Source organism: Salvia splendens, chromosome 11 (genome assembly GCF_004379255.2).
Source record: "Salvia splendens isolate huo1 chromosome 11, SspV2, whole genome shotgun sequence".
NCBI classification, from domain to species: Eukaryota; Viridiplantae; Streptophyta; class Magnoliopsida; order Lamiales; family Lamiaceae; genus Salvia; species Salvia splendens.
In genome coordinates this window covers 20,120,011-20,144,627 of record NC_056042.1, presented here as the reverse complement: position 1 = coordinate 20,144,627, position 24,617 = coordinate 20,120,011, and the positions used below count along the sequence as shown (strand labels likewise).

Below are 24,617 nucleotides of genomic sequence, written 5' to 3'. Positions count from 1 at the left end.
CTCCTCCTCATTCTCGGACTGCTTGTTCCCAGATTCTGCCGACTCTTCGGCGTCTCCTTCCTCTTGTTCCGCCTCTTCTTTCTGCTCTGCTTCTTTCGTCTCGGTTAATACCTCCTCTGATACTCGTGGTTCATTAGTTCGGCCTCCATGGCCACTCGGTCCAGATTCATGAACCAACTTCCCGGTTCCCAACTCTTTCAAAATTCCTTCCATCACAGTTGCCAAACGGCTTAACTCCGCTCTTGCTCTTCGATTCTCTTCCGCCAACTCTTCCACTGCCTTCTCTAGCCTTTCCTATCTCTGCTCCTGATCTTGTGTTCCCGGATGTGCTGCAGATCTCCCAGTCGGTATAGCTTCTTCTCCCATTGCGTAGAAATGTGGTACGCCATGCCTCATGTAAACGGTGTTCGTTCAGATGAACAAAGGTGTATCAAAGAGACCAGGAGGATCCACCATGATCTGGTCGGATAAGTCTTCGGCCTCCGTGATGATGATGTTGTTTCTGACTAACACTCCCAAGATATGGCAGAGTGAAGTTTCTCGCTGGGTGGGTGGCAATTAGATGGCATTGGTAGGCGGTCCAAAAACCCAGATATAACTTCCTTCCGTGCTTGGCACACCAGAGAAGGTATAACTCCGTCATCGATGTCCTAACAGCGGAGTTCGACTGCCCCAACAACTTGAAGTCCAAGTGAAGCTGGACTAGGCGTAGGATTGGGTTATTGAAATGGATTGAGCGAGAGAGAGTGGATGTAAATTCTCCAGAGGCTGGGTAAGTTAACTCCTCCCATGCCGCCTGGGGCTCAAATTCCATATGTCTGCGGGGAATTCCCCGCTCCCTACTTCTCCACTCAGGCCCTATGGCCTCCTCCAAACTGCACATTCCCAGACGCACGGTCCACTCAATCAGATTCATCCGTATCTCTCCGCCAAACAGCCTAAAACTGATACATTACTCATCTAGATCAGTGGTGACCTTAAACCTAAAGGTCGTGAAAAACTCTTTCGCTAATCTAACCGGGACACTCGGATCTCCATTCTCCAACAACCATTCGAATCCTAACGCGTGCAAGTAAGAGAGAAACTGCTCGCGGGCACCCAACTTATCTAAAGAAGGAATATGAAGTACCTTTCCGCTCTTTACTTGCTTACTCCCTTCATCCTTGCTATCGAAAACTTTTTGTAGCTCCTTCGAGTCGAAAAGCTTCATCTCCTCCACCAGATCATCAGTAAGGTCCACTGTCCAGCGCCGGTACCTCAGTCTCTCTACCGAGGGATGTACTAGCTCCCGATGATCGTGCGGAAGCTGTTGCTCACTGTACTCCTTGTTCTCTGGGGAAATATCGATGTCCGATTATGACTCTTCACTGATATCGTATTCGCTAGCACTCTGTTCCCTCCGGTATTCCTGGGCTCGCTGAACTGACTCAGTAATGACTATGCTAGTGTTCACTTTACGTGGCTTCTTGTTGCTGGGCTTCTTCTTCATAGGGGCCTTCCCCTTACGTTTTCTCTCTTCACGGTATCTAGCTCCTTCTCCATCATCCTCGTCTTTTTTTTCTTCGGGTTCCTTCTCAGCTTGTGTTGAAAATTGATCCTGGGCAGTAGGACCGGTCTCCTTGTGGCCTACTGACCCGGATGCGAGGTCCAGACCCTCAGCCATCCCGTCAGCCTCTTCACCTTGGCCACTCAGTGTTGGAGAGACCGCTTCGGTTTCCATTGCAGTATCCTCTAGGTCAGTAACAGGTAAAGATTCCTCCCCAGGTTTTGTAGGAGTGGTCCTCTCTTCTTCACTCAAGATCTCCACGGGATCTGCCTCTGTGTTAGTCTTCGCCTTACTAGCTGCCCACTACCCTAAGCATCGTTGAGATACCCTTTGCGGCTTTGGTTGTCTAGCTTTAGGTTCGCCCTTCAACACCAACTTCCTCTTGACGGCCTTCGGTTTTGTCACCGGAGGTGCCACTGGGTTGGGTACTTCTGATCTTGCTTCTGTTTCTTTTGCTTTCGTTTCCTGTGCTGCAATAGATGTATCACCGCTCTCTGGTTCTGGCTGGGGTGATTCCGGCATAATCTCTTCTTCCCTAGCTTGGCTTTCCGAGCGGTTTCCTTCTTCGGCTTCTTCACTCTCTCCTACTACTCGTGATGCAAGGTCTAGCCCCTCAGCCACCACGACAGTGTCATCTTCCATCCGATTGACATCATCTAAAATAGCCTGAAATTCCTCATCGGTCATTATGCCCTGCTTCTTGGCTGATTCGTTCAGATCTATCTCCTCCCTCGCCATTTTTTGGGGAACGACTGCCGCCGTCAGCGTTTTCTCTGACTCAACTGCTCCCTGTAGGCTCCCCTGTTGCTGACCTTTCCTCGCTTCACGTTCTTCCGAGTCGGAATCGTAATGAGCTGAAATGGGGTCAATCTCCATTGAATCACTGTGTTGAGTTTCTGAGGGTTCCGAGGACTTAGGTGGTGGGGTAGTCGATGGAGCTTCTCTTTCTGGTGGAATTCCGGAGGAAGTCGCAATGGGGGTGGGGAGTGTTGCTGTAGATGGCACAATCGGTTCTAAAGGATTTTCTCCGATTACTCTCTCTTGTCCCCCGGTTTGACCCAAACCGGCCAACGCCGCCGACCAATCCCTATTGGGGTCCTGCTGTCGAAGAAACGCCGCCATTGCTTCCAAGAAGACCATTGTTGGCGCTTGAGGAGCCGGCTCCGATGGTTGCGGTTGCGGTTGCGGTTGTGGGCTCGGCGGCCGTTCTTCCCGCGGTGGTGGTGATTCTGGTTTTTCTTCCCTGCGGGTTGAAGTGGGTTTGATTTTTGTTGCGAATGTCTTCCTTCCCATGGCTTAGAACTGTGAAATTCTGGGTATAAAGTGGGGGTTGGTGTTTGTGGAGTGACGGTGGAAATTTTGCAGAGAGAAAAATTTGCAGAGTGAAATTGTGAAGTGAAAAATTGGGGAGACGACTGGTTATGGTTTGGAATAGGGCAGCTGTGGGTTTGCAACCGGTTATAGGCGGTTCCAAATCGCATCTTTTCGAGGGAGAGGCGGTTGAGAATACCGACTCCTGATTGGTCGGCGTGTCCACTCTCTCTGCTTCACGCGCCCCTTCCCAGCCGCTGCCACCCTGCAAAAGCTGCAAAAATCCACAAATCAAAATTGCGTCCCTTAATGATTTCCCCCTATATTTCTGTCCGCTTAGCCAAAGGCAGCAAGGCCGAACTGATCAAGCAAGTCAAAAGCGCGATAAAGAGCGCCAAGAATCGGGGGAGTTTGAATCAGGGGGAAGCTGATCAAGCAGTTAGCGGGGCACCGCTGGCTTCTAGAAGAAAAGACCACGTAGTGAAATGCAGCCTGGATGTGTGCAGCCATTCTCGTACACGGACGCAGTTCTAGGAAGAGGGACACGTGCTAGCTTTATGAGACGCAAGGATGAGCTGAGTCATGTTCTGTTACTGATTGCACATGAAGCGTCAATCAATATTTACAGAATTGGCACGTAACAATAAATGAGTCGCTCATTCTCAGCATGAGTGAATATTCTCTATCAAGATCGTTATCCAGCTGGAGGCCGAATCGAACTTATAAATAGAGGGTGTGCCATCACAAGAAAGAATCGGATCCTTTACTTTCCGTCTAGTTTAGCTTAGTTTAGTTCTCTAGCTTAGTCCAGTTCTCTAGAATAATTTAGCTTAGATAAAGTAATACGTAGTAAGAAATGAGAATTAAAGAGGCGCTGCAGAATACTTGCTATCTGTCGGTGTATTCCTAAATTACCCGCCGAGATTCTTCTCGGTTTTACTTGCTTTCTTATTTTCCGAAGTATTAGCTTAGTTTCAATTTCACGTTGTACTGCTCTCAGTTTAGTTTAATTAAAGTTATTACGTTTTCATACTCGCATTTACTGTTACGTTTTCACCTGCAATTCACTTGACCCAGTAGTTAAATTTACATTGATCAAGTTAGAAAGTTTAATTCTGCTTAGAGTAAAAACAGTAGTTAAAAACTTCCAAGTTAAAGCGTGGCAGCAGCCAACCCCCTGTTCACTACACACACTCTCGACACACCAACTTCTCTGCGGGATCGACCCCGAACTTGCCGCTTTACTGTTAAAGTAGTACAAAAATGGGAGTTTACAAATTACATTGGTAGGAAACGAGCGAGAGTGAGTTTGAATCGATCAAGTGGCAACGACATTTGCTAACTGATCCAATCGGTTCAGTTATTTTCAATATAACTTGGTTCGAATTCGCGCCCCTTTCGAGGCCTTCCAATCATATTAAAGTTATTGTTGTGATTTTTTTATGTGTATATGAGAGATTTATTTTTTAAAAAAGTTAATGAAATTAAGAAAAATGGAAAAATAAGAGCGGTGAGAGAAAAATGGGGGAATAGACAAATTAATAGAATAAGTGGACTAAAAGAGCAAAATGGTGCAAAATAGTGCAAAAGTACGACGGAGATATTATTATACAAACATGAAACATCCGTTTGAAAATAGAATTGAACGAACAAAACCATTTGTAGAAACGTTCCCATATCAAAGTTAGTCCCAAATTAACATTTAACTAAACGAGAGAGGAGTGAGTTTGATGCCGACATTGTTGAACTTGGATCAGCTGTGACGAATGATTCTTTATATTTACTCCAACAACGGACCTCGCAACATCCAAAGAGAAGCAATGTGTGGTCTGCTGGTGCAATGTATGTGTACTCGTCATCGGATGAAGACGCATCAGATAAAGAAGCCTCATCAGATGAAGAAGACTCATAAGATGAAGAAGCCTGCCCGGGAACATAAGCCGGTAGTTCCAGAAAAATTTCCAGCGAAATAGATCTGAGTTCCTTGAAGTTCCGAACGAATGAGAAGAAGCCCAACTCCTTTATCGGTGAGGACTTGATGAATTCACTCATTTCTTCACTGGTAAAGCCTGCCAGCTTGGGGAGAAGTTCACAGATCTCATCAGCTGATTCAGTAGAGTGTGTAGTAGTTGGAAGAGTCAAATGAACAGGTTTTATTTTATAAATAGTCGAAGCAAAATAGACCATCGACACAGGTTTTCAAACCGGCTTAATATCAACAAGAGTAGTTCCTCTGGGAGATGCGAGCAAAGTGATCCACCCCATTTCCTTCTTCCATTTCTGCTTGTTCCATTTTTTTCTCAAAATTCTCAACAATCTAACATGGCTTAAATACATACCCATGTAAGGACTACTGAGGTAATAAATACAGTTACAGATTTCAATCGGAAAAAAACACATTAGACAGACGAATTGTGCATGAATTGAGCATTTATTGTGCAAGCACGATAGCACGAACTATACAAGACAAACCAGACACGAATTCGCATTAAGTTAGCTTCATTAAATAAAATTCCCAAACCATAAATGAAGTTAAAGACACAGACAATCCTCGACACAACATCATGCTAGCAAGATCTAAACAAGACAACATCAAACAAGACAAAACCAGACATTGAATTCGACTAAGTTGGCTCTGATTACAAGATCCACGCTTTTATCCAAATGGGAAGAAAAACAATGGGGGAAATGTCTATCTCTTTTGCTGCTATGTAAATGGAATAGAAGCAGTGGCGGCAAAACACCCTATATTCCTTATTTCAATTCGGAACGCTTAAGGCTAGGCGTACTTATATAAGAATCGAAGGTCATATCTCTGTGTCGTCTTCTATTAAAACACGACTTCTTCATATATAGCTCCGTATACTCATTTTGCCAATTAATTCGGCCAGTCAGCTTTCTTCAACTAAAACAGGATTCTTTACCTAGGAATGACAACTTTACTTTTTTAAATAGTAGAATCATGGAGGCAACTCCAGCTTTCACCAAAATGATGATTAAATCGACCATCCTTCAATATCAGATTCTAAAACTTAAAATAGCTGGATGGATCTCATAAGTTTATTATTCAAAGCATATCATATCATATCATTCAAGCCAATGAGTAAACAAAGGCAACTAAACTACTAGAAACAGATACCCTATTTCCTTCGTCCATTTTCACTTGTTTCATCTATTCAAATAACAGCCTAAAAGGATCGATTGCAAGGTAAAAATAATAACAATCTAACATGGCTTAAATACACACCCAAAAAAAACACATTAGACAATGCAAATTGTGCAAGAATTGTGAACTAAGTTGGCCTTTTGTGCAGGCACGATAGCACTGATTATACAAAACAAACCAGATATAAATTCGGCTAAGTTGGCTTCGTTACAATCAAATAAACTTCCCAAACCATAAAATAAGTTCAAACACAAACAATCCTCAACATGACTCCATGATAGCAAGATTTAAACAAGACAATATCGAACATTAATACAGAGATAGGAGATTATGACAAGGCACAAAATGGATAACACAAAACATGAAAAGTTCATATAAATTTAAACACGCCATCATAAAGTTCAAGATCTAACATTCTAACTAAGATACACATTATCAATGTTAATATTGCATAGATCTATTATTACAGTTGAGTGCAATAAATTAATACCTAGAATTTAAACAAACCTCTCGGTAAAAAGTGAACAAAACCTCCGATTACGAGATCCCAAGCTTGAACGCTTCCATCCGGAAGAAGAAACCACAAAATAGACGATCAGTTATTTCGATACGAAGATCAAACAACCTAATTGTAATGGAAAGAAAAACATATGGGAAATGTTTACCTCTTCTGCTGCTATGTAAATGCAATAGAGGCAGTGGCAGCGAAAAACCCTATATTCTGTAATAAAATTTGGAACACTTGAGGCGTATTTATATAAGAATCGAAGGTCATATCTCGTGTTGTCATCCATTAAAACATGACTGCTTCATATACACATATATATAGCCCGAAAATATGCATTTACTCATTTTTGCCGATTAATTCAGCAGCCAGCCTTTTCCACTAAAACAAGATTCTTTAACTAGGAATGTGGCAACTTTACTTTTTACAACAGTAGAACAATGGAGGCAGATATCTCCATCTTTAATCAAACCAAAATGCTGATGAAATCGACCCTCCTTCAATATCAGACTCTAAAACTTAAAATAGCTGGATGGATCTAATAGATTTATTATTCAAAGCATATCATCAGATCACTCAAACCAATGAGCAAACAGAGCCAACCTTTTGATGAAACTAAACTACTAGAAACAGTCAAACAGATACCCCAGGACAAATGGGGTGGGACGAACCCTTATGTATACTGCAAGGCCGACTGTTCCCTTGGTTCTGGAGGCGACAACGTGTTCAGCCCGCTCTTGACGTCAAGATTGCAGACGAGCAAGCAACATCGGACAACAAATACGTTCACCTCCGATTTTCTTACAACAACAAATGTTAGCAGAAAAATGCAAACGACAACTCCATCGTCGCCATATCAAACCAGCACGTCGTGTACGCTCTTCAAGCCAAGCTTGCAATCAGGTCCAGTTCACTGGCGTCCACACCGGATGGGCCGTGGTGATGGACATCTTCACCAACAGTTTTTACTTCCACCAAACCTGCGTTTAGAGGGGTGCGTTAAATGCTAACATTTCTTAAATTGTTAACTTGCTAATCCATCAACGCAGTGTATAAAAAATGTCAACACGATCATATTAAAATGTCAATACAAATTTGTGTTGACATTTTAATATATTGTGTCGACATTTTAAATATCAATGTCAACACTGTGTATTTAAATATCTGCTAAGTTTATGTTGACATTTCAATGCCATCGTGTTGACATTTTTAATATACTGCATTGATGAGTTAGTAGATTTAGTAACTTAAGAAAGTTAGCAACGGATCACACCTATTGGTTCAGATGCCTACTCATATAGCCCTGAAAATTCATAATTATGATAATTTCTTTAAATAACATCCAAAATTTTAAACTTTTATACTAATAGAAAGTTGGTGTTCCATTCAATCACCGATATATACTCCCTATGTCTCATTAAAAAAAATGTTTTCCTTTTTTGATTGTCCTATTAACAATGAAACGTTTCCTAAAGTGAAAACAACTCTATCTCAACTTTTTCATCTTTCTGACTTTACTCTCTCTTCATTAGCTCATAAAACAACACTACATAAAATTCCGTGCCGATTCCCAAATGTTTCATATTTAATGAGACGAAGGGATATGTTTTATACAATATTTTTTGTTTAAATGAAAAAATTATATCAATATTAGTACTAGCTAATTAGCTGTCTCAATAAAATACACCATATTTATAAAACAGTCATTGACTTTTTTTTAATATTTATGATTTTTTTTAGTTAATTTACTTTTGAAATTATAGTACTATATACTACTATCAAATTAAAGTTATTGTTTTAATCTTTAATTTTATGAGTACATAGAATAATTAATTTTTTAATGTAAATGAAATTAAGGAAAATGGAAAATAGAGAGATATGAGAGGAAATATGGGGAAGAGAGAAGTAGTGTTAGTGGAATGCGGGGTCCATATTATTAGTAAAAGACCAGAGAAAAAAAGTAAGAGAGAAATTGTTGAAAACTTTCATTTTTTTAAATATGTTCTATTTTTTGTGGACATCCAAAAATGACAAATGTGCTATATTTTTCGTGGACGGAGGGAGTATCAAACTAGATTAACATTAAATCAAATGAGAGAAAAGCCATAATTAAACATGGATGAATAGTAAGGAAATGGTTCTCCATGTTTACCTAAAAATTCCAACAACGGATCTCGCAAGTCCTTTTCGTCCCAAGTATACTCCCAAGTCACTATATCACCGCCATCTAACGTGCCTGAATCAGGATCTAGTTTATCCAACGTCCCATGATTCACCACTTTTACCAGTTATCCTGATTCTGGGATTTTCGAGTCACACATCCAAGCAAGTGTCTGATTCAATGAGTCTGGTTCTGCTTCTTTCGATTTGTTTTTCCATACAAGAAGATTCATATCGCTCACATACAGTCTCTCCTCTTTCTTGCTATTTGTTATGGTGACACTCGCAAGAGAAGAAGGGTGGCCTTTGATGAGCAAAAATAGGACAAGTAACCAAACACTGCAACATCCAAAGAGAGACCCTGCTTTGTTACGGATTCGTGTGCTGTTAGTGCATCGTCTGAGTCCTCATCATCAGATGAAGAAACCTCCCCAGGTACATAATCTGGTAGTTTCAGAAAGAGTTCCACCATGGCTCCACCGCTGCTGAATTTCACCATCACTTTCCAAAGTGAGGAACTGCAGACGTATCGAGCATACATTCCCTGTCCGGCGCACCGAGCCCACGCTCACTCCGCATTTTTGGAATTATACATGACATCCCATTCCAGGTCCTAATTGACGGTGGGAGCCCTCACAATTTTATCCACGCATCTATCGTGGAACGACTTAGCTTGCCATTAACGACGGTGAACCCATTCTGGGTTTACATCAGAAACGGGGATTCACTAACGTGCTCGGCTTTCTGCCCAAAGACGCCAATTGTGCTCCAAGGTCATATCTTCGAGATTGATTTATATGATTTGGCCATCCATGGACCAGATATAGTCCTCGGGGTCCAGTGGCTGCAAACTTGGTAAGGTATCTCACGATTATGCGAATCTGACCGTGAAGTTCTATTGGAAAGATAAGTTGGTTCAATTTGCGGTGACGGAGGCACAACCGCGCCTAATTTCCTTCAATGCCTTGACAGCTCTGATCGCGGAAGTTTGAGCTTGTTCAATGCAAGGCCTCTGATACGATCCCATATCTAGGAAATCACAATTATTTAGTTATCTTTTATTTCACTAAATCTTTTCCATATCTTAGTTTTCTTATTCAATAAGTTAGGGTAGTATTATACTATTATAAATAGGAGAGCTTGTTATCATATTTAAATATTTAATCATCCAACAATGAAACAATGAATATTAATATTTTGGCCAAAAGCCCCGAGTTATGCTTTGAATCCGTAATTCCCTACGCTACCTGCTGCCCGACGGAAGGTCTCCGCGCACAGCCAGAACGTATATATGATCTGTAGCCGTTGCACGACGGGTTGGAACCCTCGCATAGCCGCCCAGATCTTTATCTCCTCCGACCCTCACGGGCGCCGGATTAGCTTTATCTCGTTATTGTCCATTTTATCGGATCGTTAGGGATTTAGTTCCTTAACAACTGGTGCTTTCATCCAGTACTCATGAGACGATACAATAACAACGGTAGGCAAGGTTGGGGCGCAAACCGACCCGACTACTTTCCGAATGGCTCGTCGGGCCGTGATAACGCGATTGGCCGCCGAGACAACGTTGTTTTAACCGCAGCAGACCGACGAGGGGGACCGTGAGGGTCGCCCAACGGAGGATGCGGACCACGATGATTCTGTGGGTTATAAATTGGATCGCTTGATAGATAGACTCGACGGATGGGATTCTTGGAGGGATGAAATGGATCGCCGGTTCGATAATCTTGAACCAAACCCCTACCGCGGGTATGATCAGCGAACAGGGTATGCCGACGACGATTCTGATGGTGACGAGGCACGACGGAGACGTAATTGGGAGAGGGGGCCTCGCCCCAGAAACCCTAATTTTGGCACGCGTGACAGCCCGCAGAGAGATCGATATCGCCGCGAGGGGAGAAATCACAGGGGTTCATGTTAGGGCCCACCAAGATATCAACAACATCGTCAACAAATAGGCGGGTATGATCAGTAGTTTAGTCGTCCAGCCACTTGTTACGACCCACCACAGTCGTGGCAGCCCTCTTATTGGGAACCATCGCGAGGATATTCGGATTATGATCAGCCACCACTGGGTCCACCTAGTCGTTGGGATCCGCCGACTATCGCTGCCCGCAGACCTTGCAGCCTACAAAGTATGACCGACCGCTGAGTCACCGCACAGCTCCGTTGTCTGCCGTTGCCACGCACCCGCCTCAATAGTCCAGCAGGTTTATTGATTCGGGGAAGAAGCGTGGTCTGCCCAATATTCTAGTTGAGGATGTTCACAACAACACCGCTCACAATGGGGACGCTAATCCTGATGTTGATGTTCCAATCGACGAGTCACTAGAAGAGATCGTCAAGACCGGCAATACGCCGCGGCAAGTGCTCGTCGGGGCATATGATGAGAAGATTGATGATCTTAGTGTTCCAACACATAAGGAATTGGAGATGAGAGAAGATACATAGACTTTGCTAGAGAAAGAAAATAAAGCCGACGCCCTTCGATCTAGTATAGAGTCGAAAGAGAAAGATTTTAGTGTGTTGATGGAGAAGCCGAGCGAGAGAGAGAGCAGGGAGAATCAGAGCCTTGTTAATGACATCCTGGCTGGATTTGATATGAAAAACCAGGACAATCAAGAGGTAATGGAGGAGCAGCGAAGGTTGTGTGAGGATGAGCTTAAATTAAACGCGGAAGAATTGGGTAAGACAGGGGATGCTCACTCCGGTTCGCATGCACTTGCTTGTGTCTATGTGGATTTGAATATCGATGATGTTCCAAGTATGAATCATCGATCAACATCGCTCGACACCGACGCGAGGTTGATCCCTCCGCGCAATGACATGCCGTGGTTGAGCATTGTTGGAGGTGTGAACAGGTTTTTCATTTTGGCACGGAATTTTGGCAGCCACATTAGGTCTCCTTGGTTGATTTTTTATGGAAGTGATCGAGGGATACATTCAACTATTCAGTATGTGTTTGATCCAGGAGGAGACGCCTCACCAAAGCTTTTGCTTACGGCTATCGTCGTTGCTTCGTAGTTTCCACCTTGAGGACAAGGCAGAATTCAACCGTGAGGGAGTTGATACGATCCCATATCTTAGGAAATCACAATTATTTAGTTATCTTTTATTTCACCAATTCTTTTCCATATCTTAGTTTTCTTATTCAATAAGTTATGGTAGTATTCTACTATTATAAATAGGAGAGCTTGTTATCATATTTAATCATCCAACAATGAATCAATGAATATTATTATTTTGGCCAAATGCCCCGAGTTATGCTTTGAATCCGTAATTCCCTACGCTACCTGCTGCCCGACGGAAGGTCTTCGCGCACAGCCGGAACGTATATCTGATCTGTAGCCGTTGCCCGATGGGTTGTAACCCGCGCACAGCTGCCTAGATCTTTATCTCCGCCGACCCTCACGGGCGCCGGATTAGCTTTATCTCGTTATTGTCCGTTTTATCGGATCGTTAGGGATTTAGGTCCTTAACAGCCTCCACCCCCAACAATGATGTGACCGTCAAATTTCCACAAGATCTGCCACCATCAATTCAGATAGTACTGCAGACCCACGCTCCAATGTTTCGCCTGCCGGAAGCACTTCCCCCTACTCGGCCATGGGACCATAAAATCCACCTTCCACAGTCAGCAAAGCCAATCAATGTGCATCCGTACCGATATCCATATTTCCAAAAATAGAAATCGACAGGCAAATTCAGGAAATACTAAATCAGAGGATAATTCGACCGAGTGTGAGCCCCTTTTCTTCCCCAGTTTTACTCGTTCGCAAAAAGGATGGTACGTTTCGCTTCTGCATCGACTACAGAGCTCTAAACGTGGCCACAGAACCTGACCATTTTCCAATTCCGACAGCCGATGAACTATTCGATGAACTCGGTGTGGCAAGATGCTTTTCGAAGCTGGATCTCATGGTGGGATATCACCAAATCCGCATGCATGATGATGATATATTTAAAACAGCATTCCGCACACACTCGGGCCACTATGAGTTCTTAGTAATGCCATTTGGTTTGACGAATGCACCGTCTACTTTTCCAGCTGCGATGAATGCAATTTTTCAACCCTTTCTACGAAAATTTGTGATTGTGTTCTTTGATGATATACTAGTCTACAGCACCACAATCTTCGAGCACGTTCAGCACTTGAATGAGGTACTCACTATACTTTCCAGGCATTCATTTTTTGTGAAGATGGGGAAATGTTCGTTTTGCAAGACAACTATAGAATACCTTGGATACATCATTCGCAATGGGAATTTACAAGCTGACGCCGCAAAAATCCAAGCCATGACCGACTGGCCGATTCCTACGACGGTTAAACAGCTTAGAGGATTTCTTGGCCTCACAGGATATTACCGCAGGTTTGTTAGTCAGTATGCGATGATTGTGGGACGCGTTGTTTGGAATTGGTTGGCCTAACACCATGGATTTCCGAAGTTTTTACTAACCGATCGAGATCCAATATTTATGAGTCAATTCTGGATAGATTTGATGCACCTCAGTGGCACAACATTACAACATACGACAGCATATCATCCCCAAACGGACGGGCAGACGGAGGTGATGAATAGGACATTGGAGCAGTACCTGCGCTCCTTTACCTTTGACAGACCTACTCGTTGGCCGACACTCCTCCCATGGGCTGAATTAGCTATTAATTGCAGTGTCCATGAAGGACTCCGAGTCTCCCCTTTCCAGGCCCTATATGGTCGAGAACCGCCTTCGTTGTTTCCAACCCTCTCAATCCAAGCTAAGCATCCAGGGGTCATAGCCACGCTTGAGGAAAGGGCTGCTGTACTCCAGGAGCTCAAGGAAAATCTTTTAAAAATGCAGCGACGAATAAGCGTTCAAGCAAATGAACACCGACGCGATGTCGAGTTTCAGGAGGGTGATATGGTGTTACTCAAGCTCCAGCCGTATCGTCAACACTCTGTAGCACGACCAACCTCGACAAAGCTCAGTCGGAGCTACTATGGCCCATTCCGTGTAGCGAAAAAAATAGGGAAGGTGGCATATATGCTTGATTTACCGCAGGACGCTAGGATTCACAATGTATTTCATGTGAGCCTCCTTCGACCGTTCGATGTGGGCACATCGCCGCCTGTGAGTGCGACCTTTCCACGGGATGCAGTTGGTATTCGGCTAGTGGTGAGCCCGATCGCAGTAACTGTTGGAAGATCTTCGGAATATCCTGCACAATCAATGAGAGGATTACACGGAATCAATCAACGAAAACCAATCACACAAAGTTAGGAAGATATTATACACCTTACCATACTTATGAATTGCCTTGTATAGTTCTTCCTAGGCTTATATTAACTGTGTACAATTCATTGTGAATAATATACAAGAAATTATCCCAATACTCTATTTCTACATGGCATCCGAGCAGGTTAGGCTCAGAAAATCTTCATCATAGCCCAGAAAAACACCTTCCTCGACCAAAAGGCGAGAAGAACCCAGCCAAAAAAAATATGGCAGAAGACAAACCTGAAATTACCGAACCCGTTGCTGAAAAAATAAGATCAAGCAAGAGTGTTACCGTAGCCTTCAAACTGAATGGCTTAAACTACTCGTTGTGGGCACGTTTAATGAAAGTGTCCATAGGCGGCCGAGGAGTCTACCGCCATATATCCGGAATCCCACCTCCACCACGACCGGGGGAGAAAGGATATACAGATTGGGAGGAGATCGACTTAATTGTCTTCTCCTGGATTATCGACAATATGGAAACCAACATCATCGCCGACTTCGCACATCATCAAGCGGCGAAGGCGTTATGGGATACACTTGCCGTGACTTTTGCAAGTTCGGCAGATTCGTATCTCATATACGACCTGCGAGACAAGGCGAGCAGGGTTATACAGGGAGAATCGACACTAGAAGCTTACTGGAGCAGGCTCCATGGGCTATGGATCGACATCGATCGATGCCCACACAAGACAGTTGACTGCTGCGATAAAGGAATTGCACAATACCGAGATATCAAGGCCGAATTAAGACTATTCAAATTTCTTACCGGATTGAACGAGAAATACGACTAGATCCGACGCGAGATCCTCAAGGAGGATCCCTACCCCTCAGCCGAAGTGGCGTATGGGTGGGTGAAACGGGAGGCGGCTCGACTCAAGAACATGTCACCGGCGTCCGATTCAACCGCCATCACCGTCGGAAGTGAGACATCATCGGGGGTCGGATACGGTTTCGGGGCTCGCGAGTACCGTCCGTTGCAACCCCAGAACAGAGGGCAACCACCACCGCATCGCAACGTCTCCAACCGCCGGGGAAACAACAGACCCGATAAATCCAAACTTTGGTGCTCCCATTGTGGAATGCACAAGCACACGAAGGAAACATGCTTCCAATTGGTGGGATACCTAGAATGGTGGGAGGAGGAGAAAGCAGGAAAAGCAAAAATCGCAATTGGAACCAACCATGGAAGCCGAAGCTTGACAGAGGGGAACCAAGAGACATCGGTCGTTCAGGAGAAGAGGACGGACACCGGCGGTCTCCCAACCGGCGGTGGCGGACGAGGCGAGAACGGCGGCGGTGGGGCGAGAACAGCAGAGGCGATGATAGCGTCGCTCAGATTGGACGGCGGAGGAGAAAATGGAGGTAAAGGGTTAGGGTTTGCACATCCTAACCCTGTTAAATCGAAAGTTGCTATTAAGTCCTCAATTTTTGGTTTTGCCGAAAAACTGCCCCAAGTTTCTAGTAATTACAGAAATGACCCCATCATTAGTAAAAACCCCTTTGCACCCCTAGAAAGATTGTCATATGCTTTGGAAGCCCGGGATGGGGATATAATTGATGAGACGGGGTGGATTTTCGATTGTGGGGCAACCGACACTATGTCATACGATAGGAATGATTTCTTGGAGATTCATAAGACACCAAAATCACATATTAAAACTGCCAATGGAGGGGTAACACCAGTGGAAGGAGCGGGAACTATAGAAATTTTTCCTAATGTTCACATCCCAAATTGCCTCTATGTCCCAAAATTGTCTCAAAAATAGATGTCTATAAGCCATGTAACCAGGGATTTAAATTGTTCCCTACTGATGCACCCGAACTTCTGTATGTTACAGGATATCCGGACGGGGAAGATTATTGGACGTGGCACTGAACGTCGTGGACTCTACTTTGTGGACGAGATTGCTCGACGAGACGGTGCGGCGATGCTTGCTCACGGGTCCACTAATCAGGATACTTGGCTCTGGCACCGACGGATGGGACATACCTCTCCGGGTTATTTAAAATCTTTATTTCCTAAACTTTTTATTCCTAAGAATTTCTCTTGTGAAGCATGTGTTTTGGCTAAGAGCCACCGAAACTCATTTAAACCTAATGATACTCGTGTTGAAACTGTTTTTTCCCTGGTTCACTCTGATGTGTGGGGCCCAGCGCCTATAGGAACTAGTTCCGGTTTTAAATACTTTGTGATATTTGTTGACGATTGCAGTAGAACTACTTGGGTTTATATTATGAAACACAAATCTAAAGTTTATGACAAATTTGTGCTGTTTTATAAAATGGTTCAAACTCAATTTCAGACATCTGTCAAAATCCTTCGTTCCGATAATGGGGGGGAATTTCTAAACAGTTCCATGACAAAATTTTTTGAAGAAAATAGGTTAGTACACCAAACTTCCTGCTCCCACACACCAGAACAAAACGGGGTAGCCGAATGAAAAAATCGCATCATCCTTGAAATGACTCGAGCCCTTCTATTTGACTCAAAAGTACCACCAACTTTTTGGCCTGAAGCCGTAGCCACCTTAATCTACCTCCTCAATCGACTCCCCACTAAAATCCTTAACCGGAAAACTCCCCTAGATCACCTTTCCACGCTAACCAAAATTCCCTCTACCCTATCCTTACCACCAAAAATCTTTGGCTATTCCGTTTATGTCCATGTTCCCAAGCATGAAAGAAGTAAATTTTCCCCTTGTGCGATTAAATGCGTGTTTATGGGATATGGGATTAACCAGAAAGGCTACCGCTGTTATGACCCCAAAACCAAACGAATCATTACCACCATGAACTGCAATTTCCTTGAAACCGAATTCTTATACCACCTCGGGACTCAGGGGGAGAGTGGTAGACAGGGGGAGACCCGAGAAAATGACTCCCTTCGGTGGTATGTGCCAAGTAACTTTGATTCGGATCCAACAGGGCAAGCTGGCACTGTTCCTGAGCCTATCTCGCCTGCAGAGACGATCCCGACAACGCTTCCGCCGCGCTCCTCTGATCCAACCGTAACGGAATCCGAGGTAATATCTAGTCCGAATCATGAAAGTTCAGATACTATTCCTGACTCACCTGGTACAGAAGTAGAGGAAGAAGAAGATACTGCTATTGATCAGGACACCGGGCAATATGTACTCCCTCCAAGAAGTACGAGAGGAATTCCACCCAAGAAATACTCCCCAGAACCTAGAGAGAGGAGAAGGAGATACTCTGTGGCCAACTTTGCCGAGGCCAACTTGTCCAAAATGGCACGTGCATTCCATGCAGCACTGTGTGAAGAAGAGATTCCTAGAACCTTTGAAGAAGCTTTCAAAATCAAGCACTGGAAGGAAGCCATGCTCGTTGAAATGAGTGCACTGAAACGAAACGGTACTTGGGAAGTGAGCCCATTACCTGAAGGAAAACACACAGTTGGTTGCAGATGGGTCTTCACAATCAAACGGAGACCAGACGGGAGCATTGAGCGATATAAGGCGCGATTAGTGGCAAAAGGATATACGCAAACTCAGGGGGTGGATTATTCCGAAACCTTCTCTCCGGTTGCGAAAATGAACACAGTACGGGTTTTGCTCTCGGTAGCAGCAAACAAAGATTGGCCACTACATCAGTATGACGTCACCAATGCTTTCCTTCATGGGGAATTGAAGGATCCCATCTATATGGAGGCTCCACCTGGCTTCACAGAGGAATTTGGGCAAGGCAAGGTATGCAAGTTAAGGAAGACTCTATATGGGTTGAAGCAGTCCCCGAGAGCCTGGTTCGGGAGGTTCACGGAAGTAATGAAACGATATGGCTACAGACAGAGTAACTCAGATCACACTCTATTCATCAAACGAAGAGGAGAAAAGATTACCTGTCTCATAATCTATGTAGATGATATGATTATTACCGGGGATGATGCAGAGGAAATAAACGATCTCAAGGGACATTTGGCTGCGGAATTTGAGATGAAGAATCTAGGAGATCTCAAGTATTTTCTTGGGATTGAGGTACTCAGATCCGGAAAAGGGATCTTCATTAGCCAACGGAAGTATGTTCTTGATCTCTTGACGGAAATGGGGATGCTAGAATGCAAACCGGCAGATACTCCCATGGTTCAGAATCACGGCCTTCAAATAATCAAGGGAGCACCGTCAACAGACCGAGGAAGATACCAACGACTAGTAGGAAGACTCATCTACTTGTCCCACACTCGGCCCGATATCGCATATGCAGTTGGGGTACTTAGTCAGTTTATGCATAGTCCACAGGGAGAACACTGGGAGGCGGCACTTAGAGTAGTACGCTACCTGAAGGGAACAGTCGGACATGGCGTATTGTTTCGAAGGAATGGACATCTTGACATTCATGGATACACAGATGCAGACTGGGCAGGGAACCCGGTTGACAGACGATCGACGGGAGGATACTTCACATTCGTGGGGGGAAATTTAGTCACTTGGAGAAGCAAGAAGCAGGAAGTAGTGGCGCTGTCAAGTGCAGAGGCTGAATTCCGGGGCATCAATAGTGGACTCACAGAGATCCTGTGGCTCAGAAGGGTAATGAAGGAGCTAAATCTCGAGTCACAAAAGACGTGTAAGTTACTTTGTGACAACAAGGCAGCGATCAGTATTTCAGAGAACCCTGTGCAGCACGATAGGACCAAACACGTCGAGATTGATCGACACTTCATAAAGGAGAACCTTGAAGAGAAGATAGTGGAAATCCCCTACGTTAAGTCCGAAGATCAGTTAGTAGACATCCTGACCAAAGCCATTCCGGTCAAGAACTTTCAAGGGATTTTGAGCAAGTTAAACTTCGGGAATCCCGTCGCTTAACTTGAGGGGGAGTGTTGGAAGATCTTCGGAATATCCTGCACAATCAAGGAGAGGATTACACGGAATCAATCAACGGAAACCAATCACACAAAGTTAGGAAGATATTATACACCTTACCATACTTATGAATTGCCTTGTATAGTTCTTCCTAGGCTTATATTAACCGTGTACAATTCATTGTGAATAATATACAAGAAATTATCCCAATACTCTATTTCTACAGTAACTGCTAGTCGCACCATGCTGGTTAACGACGTTCCTCAGGAACAATGGAGAATAAGGTGGTCAAGTGATGGTAGTGATGAAGGGACGTGCGAACCTAAGGACCATGTTCAACAGCATTTTCCCAGTGTCCGCCTTGAGGACAAGGCTGCTGCTAACGAGGTGGGAGTTGATACGGAGTCAACATCCATGGAGGAACAGCTATCGAGCCCAATATCGCAGACGTCGCCTCGGCCTCCCCATCTGGTGGCGAATGAAGCAAGGCCGAAAAGGAATTGTGGACCGCCCAAAGAGATATGGAAATTTTGATTAATTATTGTTTCCAAGTTTAGTTTATTAGCTTACATTATTTAATTCCTTTTGAGATATTTTCTTTCCTTTTGAGTAGAACCGTTTAGTCCTATAAATAGTCCTACTTCATTCATTATGCAACAAAAAAGAATTGGAATAATTGAATTCTTCTTCTTTCGCTTAAGTTCTCTTGCAATTTTACAAATCCTCAACATCCATCGATACTCCAAATTCTCACCTTGGAAGACTTGGGGGTATCATGTACACTATGGAGAAAATGAGTTATTTATATGTAACTTATACATGGTTTCTGAAATGATAAGAGAAAAATATAAAAAACAAGAGTTGATGATTATGTTAAGTCCATTCTTATGTTACATCCTGAAATCTCAAATGTAAATCTTAAGAACAACTGAGTAATAAGACCAGCTCTGATTCTGCTATGTTAAACACAATCAACTGCATCAGGTAAAAAAGATATACAAAGAAATTAAAAGGAACATACTTGCAAATTTATCTTCAGTCACAAACTGAATCAACCAGCAAAATGAGAAGTAGATGAAATGAGAGAAGAGGCAGTTTGACGTCGGCATAGTTTAAACATGGATTAGTAGTAAGGAAATGATTTTCCATATTTTCCTAAAAATTCCAACAACGGATCTCGCAAGTCCTTTTTGTGCCTAGTATACTCCCAAGTCTACCTCACCACCATCTAACATGCCTGACTCATGATCTAGTTCATCCACTGGATCCAACGTCCCAACTTTCACCACGTATCCTGATTCCGGGATTTTTGAGTCACATCCAAGCAATTGTCTGATTCAATGAGCCTAGTTGTGCTTCTTTCGACTTTTGTTCTCTATACAAGAAGATTTATATTGCTCAAAAATAGTCTCCCTACATGAAGACTTGTGATGGTGACACTGCAAAAAACATAGCACTAGTAACCAAAAACTGCAACATCCAAAGAGAAATAATGTGTCGTTACGCATTCCTTCATCTGCTGGTGCAATGTATGTGTACTCGTCATCAGATGAAGAAGCCTGCCCGGGAGTGAGGCAATAATGCAGTGATAGAGCATAGTTTGCCACTTGGAAGTGACTTGTCTGATTCTGGAAATGGATCACAGCCTGTGCATGAAGAAGCTCCCTCTTCACATGCTGCTCCAACTAGTATGTTGGTTGCAGATAAGACCAATGATAAGATTGTTCATATGCTTACCTCCTTTGCCAATGAAGACACACTGCTTCTTAATGGGAATGGTTTTGATCAGGTAACTTTTTGTAAAGTACACATGTAATGTGTGGATGCAATTAAATAAATCAGAAACTGAGGGACCAAAGTGCAAAGGGGGAATAGGTTGAAAGTCTGTTTCCAACGGCTACTTTGACAGTTGCAACCGAGGGGATCTTGAGCTGGGATTGAGCTCGATCTTGTTGGGCGATCAGCGAGCCCTCTCAACACATACATATAGAATCAGTTAGTGTAGGGAGAGCAAGACTGAGTGAATCATTTTCTTTGTGAGGAAATCAATGTTGAAGAGTGAGCTCTCGAGTTTGAGCGATTGATTTCTCGAGTGATTCTCGAGCGATTGTAACTAGTGATTCTGATTGCAATTGTGTATTGAATAGGTTGATAGCTTCTCTGCGGACGTGGGCCTTACGACCGAACCACGTAATTGTGTGTGTTCTTCATTTCGTTCCATTCTTTGTTTTTTGTTCCTGGTTGTGGCTGGATTCCTCCGCCGATTTCTAACAAATTGGCGCCGTTTGTGGGAAGAAGTTTATTGGAATTGATCGGCGCGATGGCTTCGGCGAAGTTCGAGATGGAGAAATTCACCGGGAAAAATGATTTTGAATCATGGAGCTAAAGATGAAAGCGGTGATGATGCAATAGAGTTTGTGGGAGATCTTGAATGGTGGTGAAGGATCAACCGGCAACAAGTGCGGATGAAAAGGTTGACCCCAAGATGCAGGAACTCCTCGATTCTTAGCCTCAATGGTATTATGAGAAGTTTCGAGTGAGGAGACAGTTGCTGGGGTTTGGGCAAAGCTTAAGTCACTTTCCATGACCAAGTCTTCTGCCAATCGACTGCATCTCAAACATAAACTATTCACATTCAAGATTTCAGAGTCAAAGAGTATTCTGGAGCAGCTTGAGGATTTTGAGAAGTGTGTGGATGATCTGGAGAATATTGATGAGCAGCACAAGGATGAAGATAAACCACTCATGCTTCTCAATTCTTTGGCAAAGTGTTATGAGCAATTCAAAGAGGACATACTCCTTGGCAAAGACTCCAAGATTACTTATGAAGAAGTGTGATAAAGCTCGTTTCATGCATTGGTTATTGGCTAAATTAATATACTTTCGGGGAGTAAATGTGCAAAATCTGAGTTCAGGTGTGTAGGCAGCTGCTAAGTCCAGTGGATCGTGCTAGGTCGACCAAGTAGATGTAGGATGAGCAAAACTGAAGTGAAATTGCTGAAAGCCGCCAAACTGACCTGGGAAAATCTTAGCGGAAGAAGGCAGAGGCAAGGAGTAGGAGAAAAGAGCAGAATTTGAAGATACCCTTACTTTTAAGGCCACAATTGTTAAATCAAAGGAGAGATACCCTAGGGATTTGAGCCTCGAACCTCTCTATATAAAGGGACGAATATTGAAGAATGAGACAACTCCTCATAGCTGAAAGTCATCCAAGATCAAATACTACTCCACAACTCCGGCTCCAGCTCTGTGCCTCCACACTTGGAGGGGGGAAATCTTGTTCTGACCGTCATTTAAGTTTGTAATCGGTGTTCCACCGCTCTTAGGAGTGAAGAAACAATCTCTACTTTCTGTTTTTGTTTTAAACTTTCATGCTTTGAGACGTTTGTGGTGTTTGAACATTTTAGTTATTGGATCTTGAAGTTGTTTTGTTTGGATATCAGTGTCAGATTCTGTTGGATTTGGGTTATCTTTGATGTCATTTCAAGTTTGTTGGATGCTTTTCGCAATTGGTAGTTTGTAGGAGGCTTAGATCTAGCTTGTTGATGTCGATTTCAGTATATCCTTGTTAGATTAGAGTTTAATTTCTTAGATCTGGTGTTCTCTGTGTTAGATCTGCATGATTATGATTAACTTTTAATCGGAGATGATGATCGAAAATGACGAGCAAAACGAAAAAGTTTATTGAATTTCTTGGAGAGGATTTGAATTACACGAATTGGATTAGATCTTTATTCACTACTCTAACCCTTCTTATTTCCCCCTTTTATCTACTGCTATTCAAACTAACAAAACTAACGGTAACAAACAACAAATCCTATAGCTAGGATTTAATCATATTGATCTATAGCATCCAACGGCTGCTGAGCTTTTTCCAGCTAAAACCAAGATGCTTCAATGCTTCTCTTCTCCCTCTTGATTCGATCAGTAGTTTCAATTGCAGCTAAGCAATTAACACTTACAAATCTCCACCTTCATTGCTTAGATGAGAATTACTAACTGTACAAGCCAACTAGCCTTAGATAAAGCTCAAACTTCTTTCTCGGCAGTGGCTTTGTCAGCATATCTGCGGGGTTAACTGCGGTATCAACTTTGAACAACTTCACCTTCCCCTTTTCTATCACTTCTCTCACGAAGTGCAGTCGCACATCAATATGCTTACTAGGCTCATGAAATACTTGGTGCCTTGCTAAACTCAAAGCACTATTGTTGTCACAGCCTATGGCTACGGCTTCTTGCTCCACCCCAAAATCAGCTGCAATCCCCTTGAGCCAGAAACTTTCTTTGACTGATGAGGTTAGGGCAATGTACTCGGTCTCCGTTGTGGATAGAGCCGCTACCTTTTGCAACTTTGACTTCCAACTCACAGCTGCCCCATACATGGTAAATATGTACCCAGATTGGGATTTTCTGGTATCAATGCTCCCTGCAAAATCACTATCGCAAAAACCCATCAGAGCATCACACCCACTGTCAGCTTCAGCTTTGAACAAGATCCCAATGTTTCCAGCTCCTTTTAGGTATCTGGGTCTCCACCTCAGAGCCAACTAATGTTCTCTGCCATGGTTCCTCATGAATCTGCTTGTGGTGCTGATTGCATGAGCCATATTCCGAATCATGACATACATTATGCTTCCTACAATATTAGCATATGGAATGGTCTCCATCTCCAATCTTTCCTTCTCATCCTTTGGAGCTTGCTCTATTCACAATCTGAAATGTTGAGCCATTGGAGTTCCAGTTGACTTAGTGTCTCCCATCCTGAAGATGATCCTGGATATGTAGTCAGTCCGACTCAGCCAAATTTCCCTTCTTTTTTTCTGTTTCTGACTATATTCATGCCCAAGATCCTCTTGGCTCCACCTAAATCTTTCATGTCAAACACTGAGCTCAAGTCATCTTTCATTGTCTGAACTTCTTGCTCTGATGCTCCTGCCACCAATATATCATCCACGTATAGTAGCAAATAAGCAACTATAGTTCCCTTCTTATTCTTGATGTATACACACTCATCATATTTGGATCTCACAAATCCATTTCTCAGCACATGATCATCAAATTTTCTATGCTACTGTCTGCAGGCTTGTATGAGCCTATACAAGCTCTTTTTGAGCAGGCATACCTTATCCTCCATTCCTTACTTCACAAAACCCTCTGGTTGAGACATATATATAGTTTCTTCCAGATCTCCATGCAAGAATGCGATTTTTACATCCAATTGCTCAAGTTCCCAGTCCATCTTTGCAACAACCAGTAGTATTCTAATAGATGTATGCTTGACCATAGGTGAAAATACCTCATTGTAGTCAACTCCATGCTCCTGTGTGAATCCCCTGGCTACTAATCTTGCCTTAAATCTGATTTGCTCATTATCAGCAGACTCTATTTTCTTCTTGAGCAGCCACTTACAAGTGACCAGCTTCATGACCTCCACCTTGTCAACCAAGATCCAGGTACCATTCTTGATGAAAGAATCAATCTCATCTATCATTGCCTTCAAGCATTTATCTCTCTCTTTGCAATTCATTGTTTCCTTGTATGAACCAGGCTCTGAGAACTCTATCTCCTCTGCTACACACAATGCAAAGTAAAGCATTTCAGAGGCTGCATATCTTGATGGTGGTCTTACATCCTTCCTCCTGACTCTATCCTGAGCCAACTGATAATTCCTCGGATCAGGTTGCCCAGCTTCTTCTTCTGCATGTTCTTCATCAGAAGAATCAAGCACCTAAACAACAGCTGGCACCTGATCCTCCACCCCAAGATCAGAACTTGGCTGCAAGTCAACAATGGTCTTTTCTGCTCTCGTGAAGGGCATCTCAAACTCCATAAAAGTGACATCTCTGCTTATAA

At 43.3% G+C, this 24,617-nt stretch overlaps 1 long non-coding RNA gene across 1 annotated transcript; it reads right to left on the bottom strand.

The window, feature by feature from the left end:
* Positions 1–4,435: 4,435 nt before the first annotated feature.
* Positions 4,436–6,804, bottom strand: LOC121755126. Its single transcript, XR_006040638.1, has 3 exons — positions 6,689–6,804; positions 6,531–6,583; positions 4,436–4,933 (listed from the first exon to the last, which is right to left on the bottom strand). It is a non-coding gene; the product is annotated as an uncharacterized LOC121755126 (long non-coding RNA).
* Positions 6,805–24,617: the final 17,813 nt, after the last annotated feature.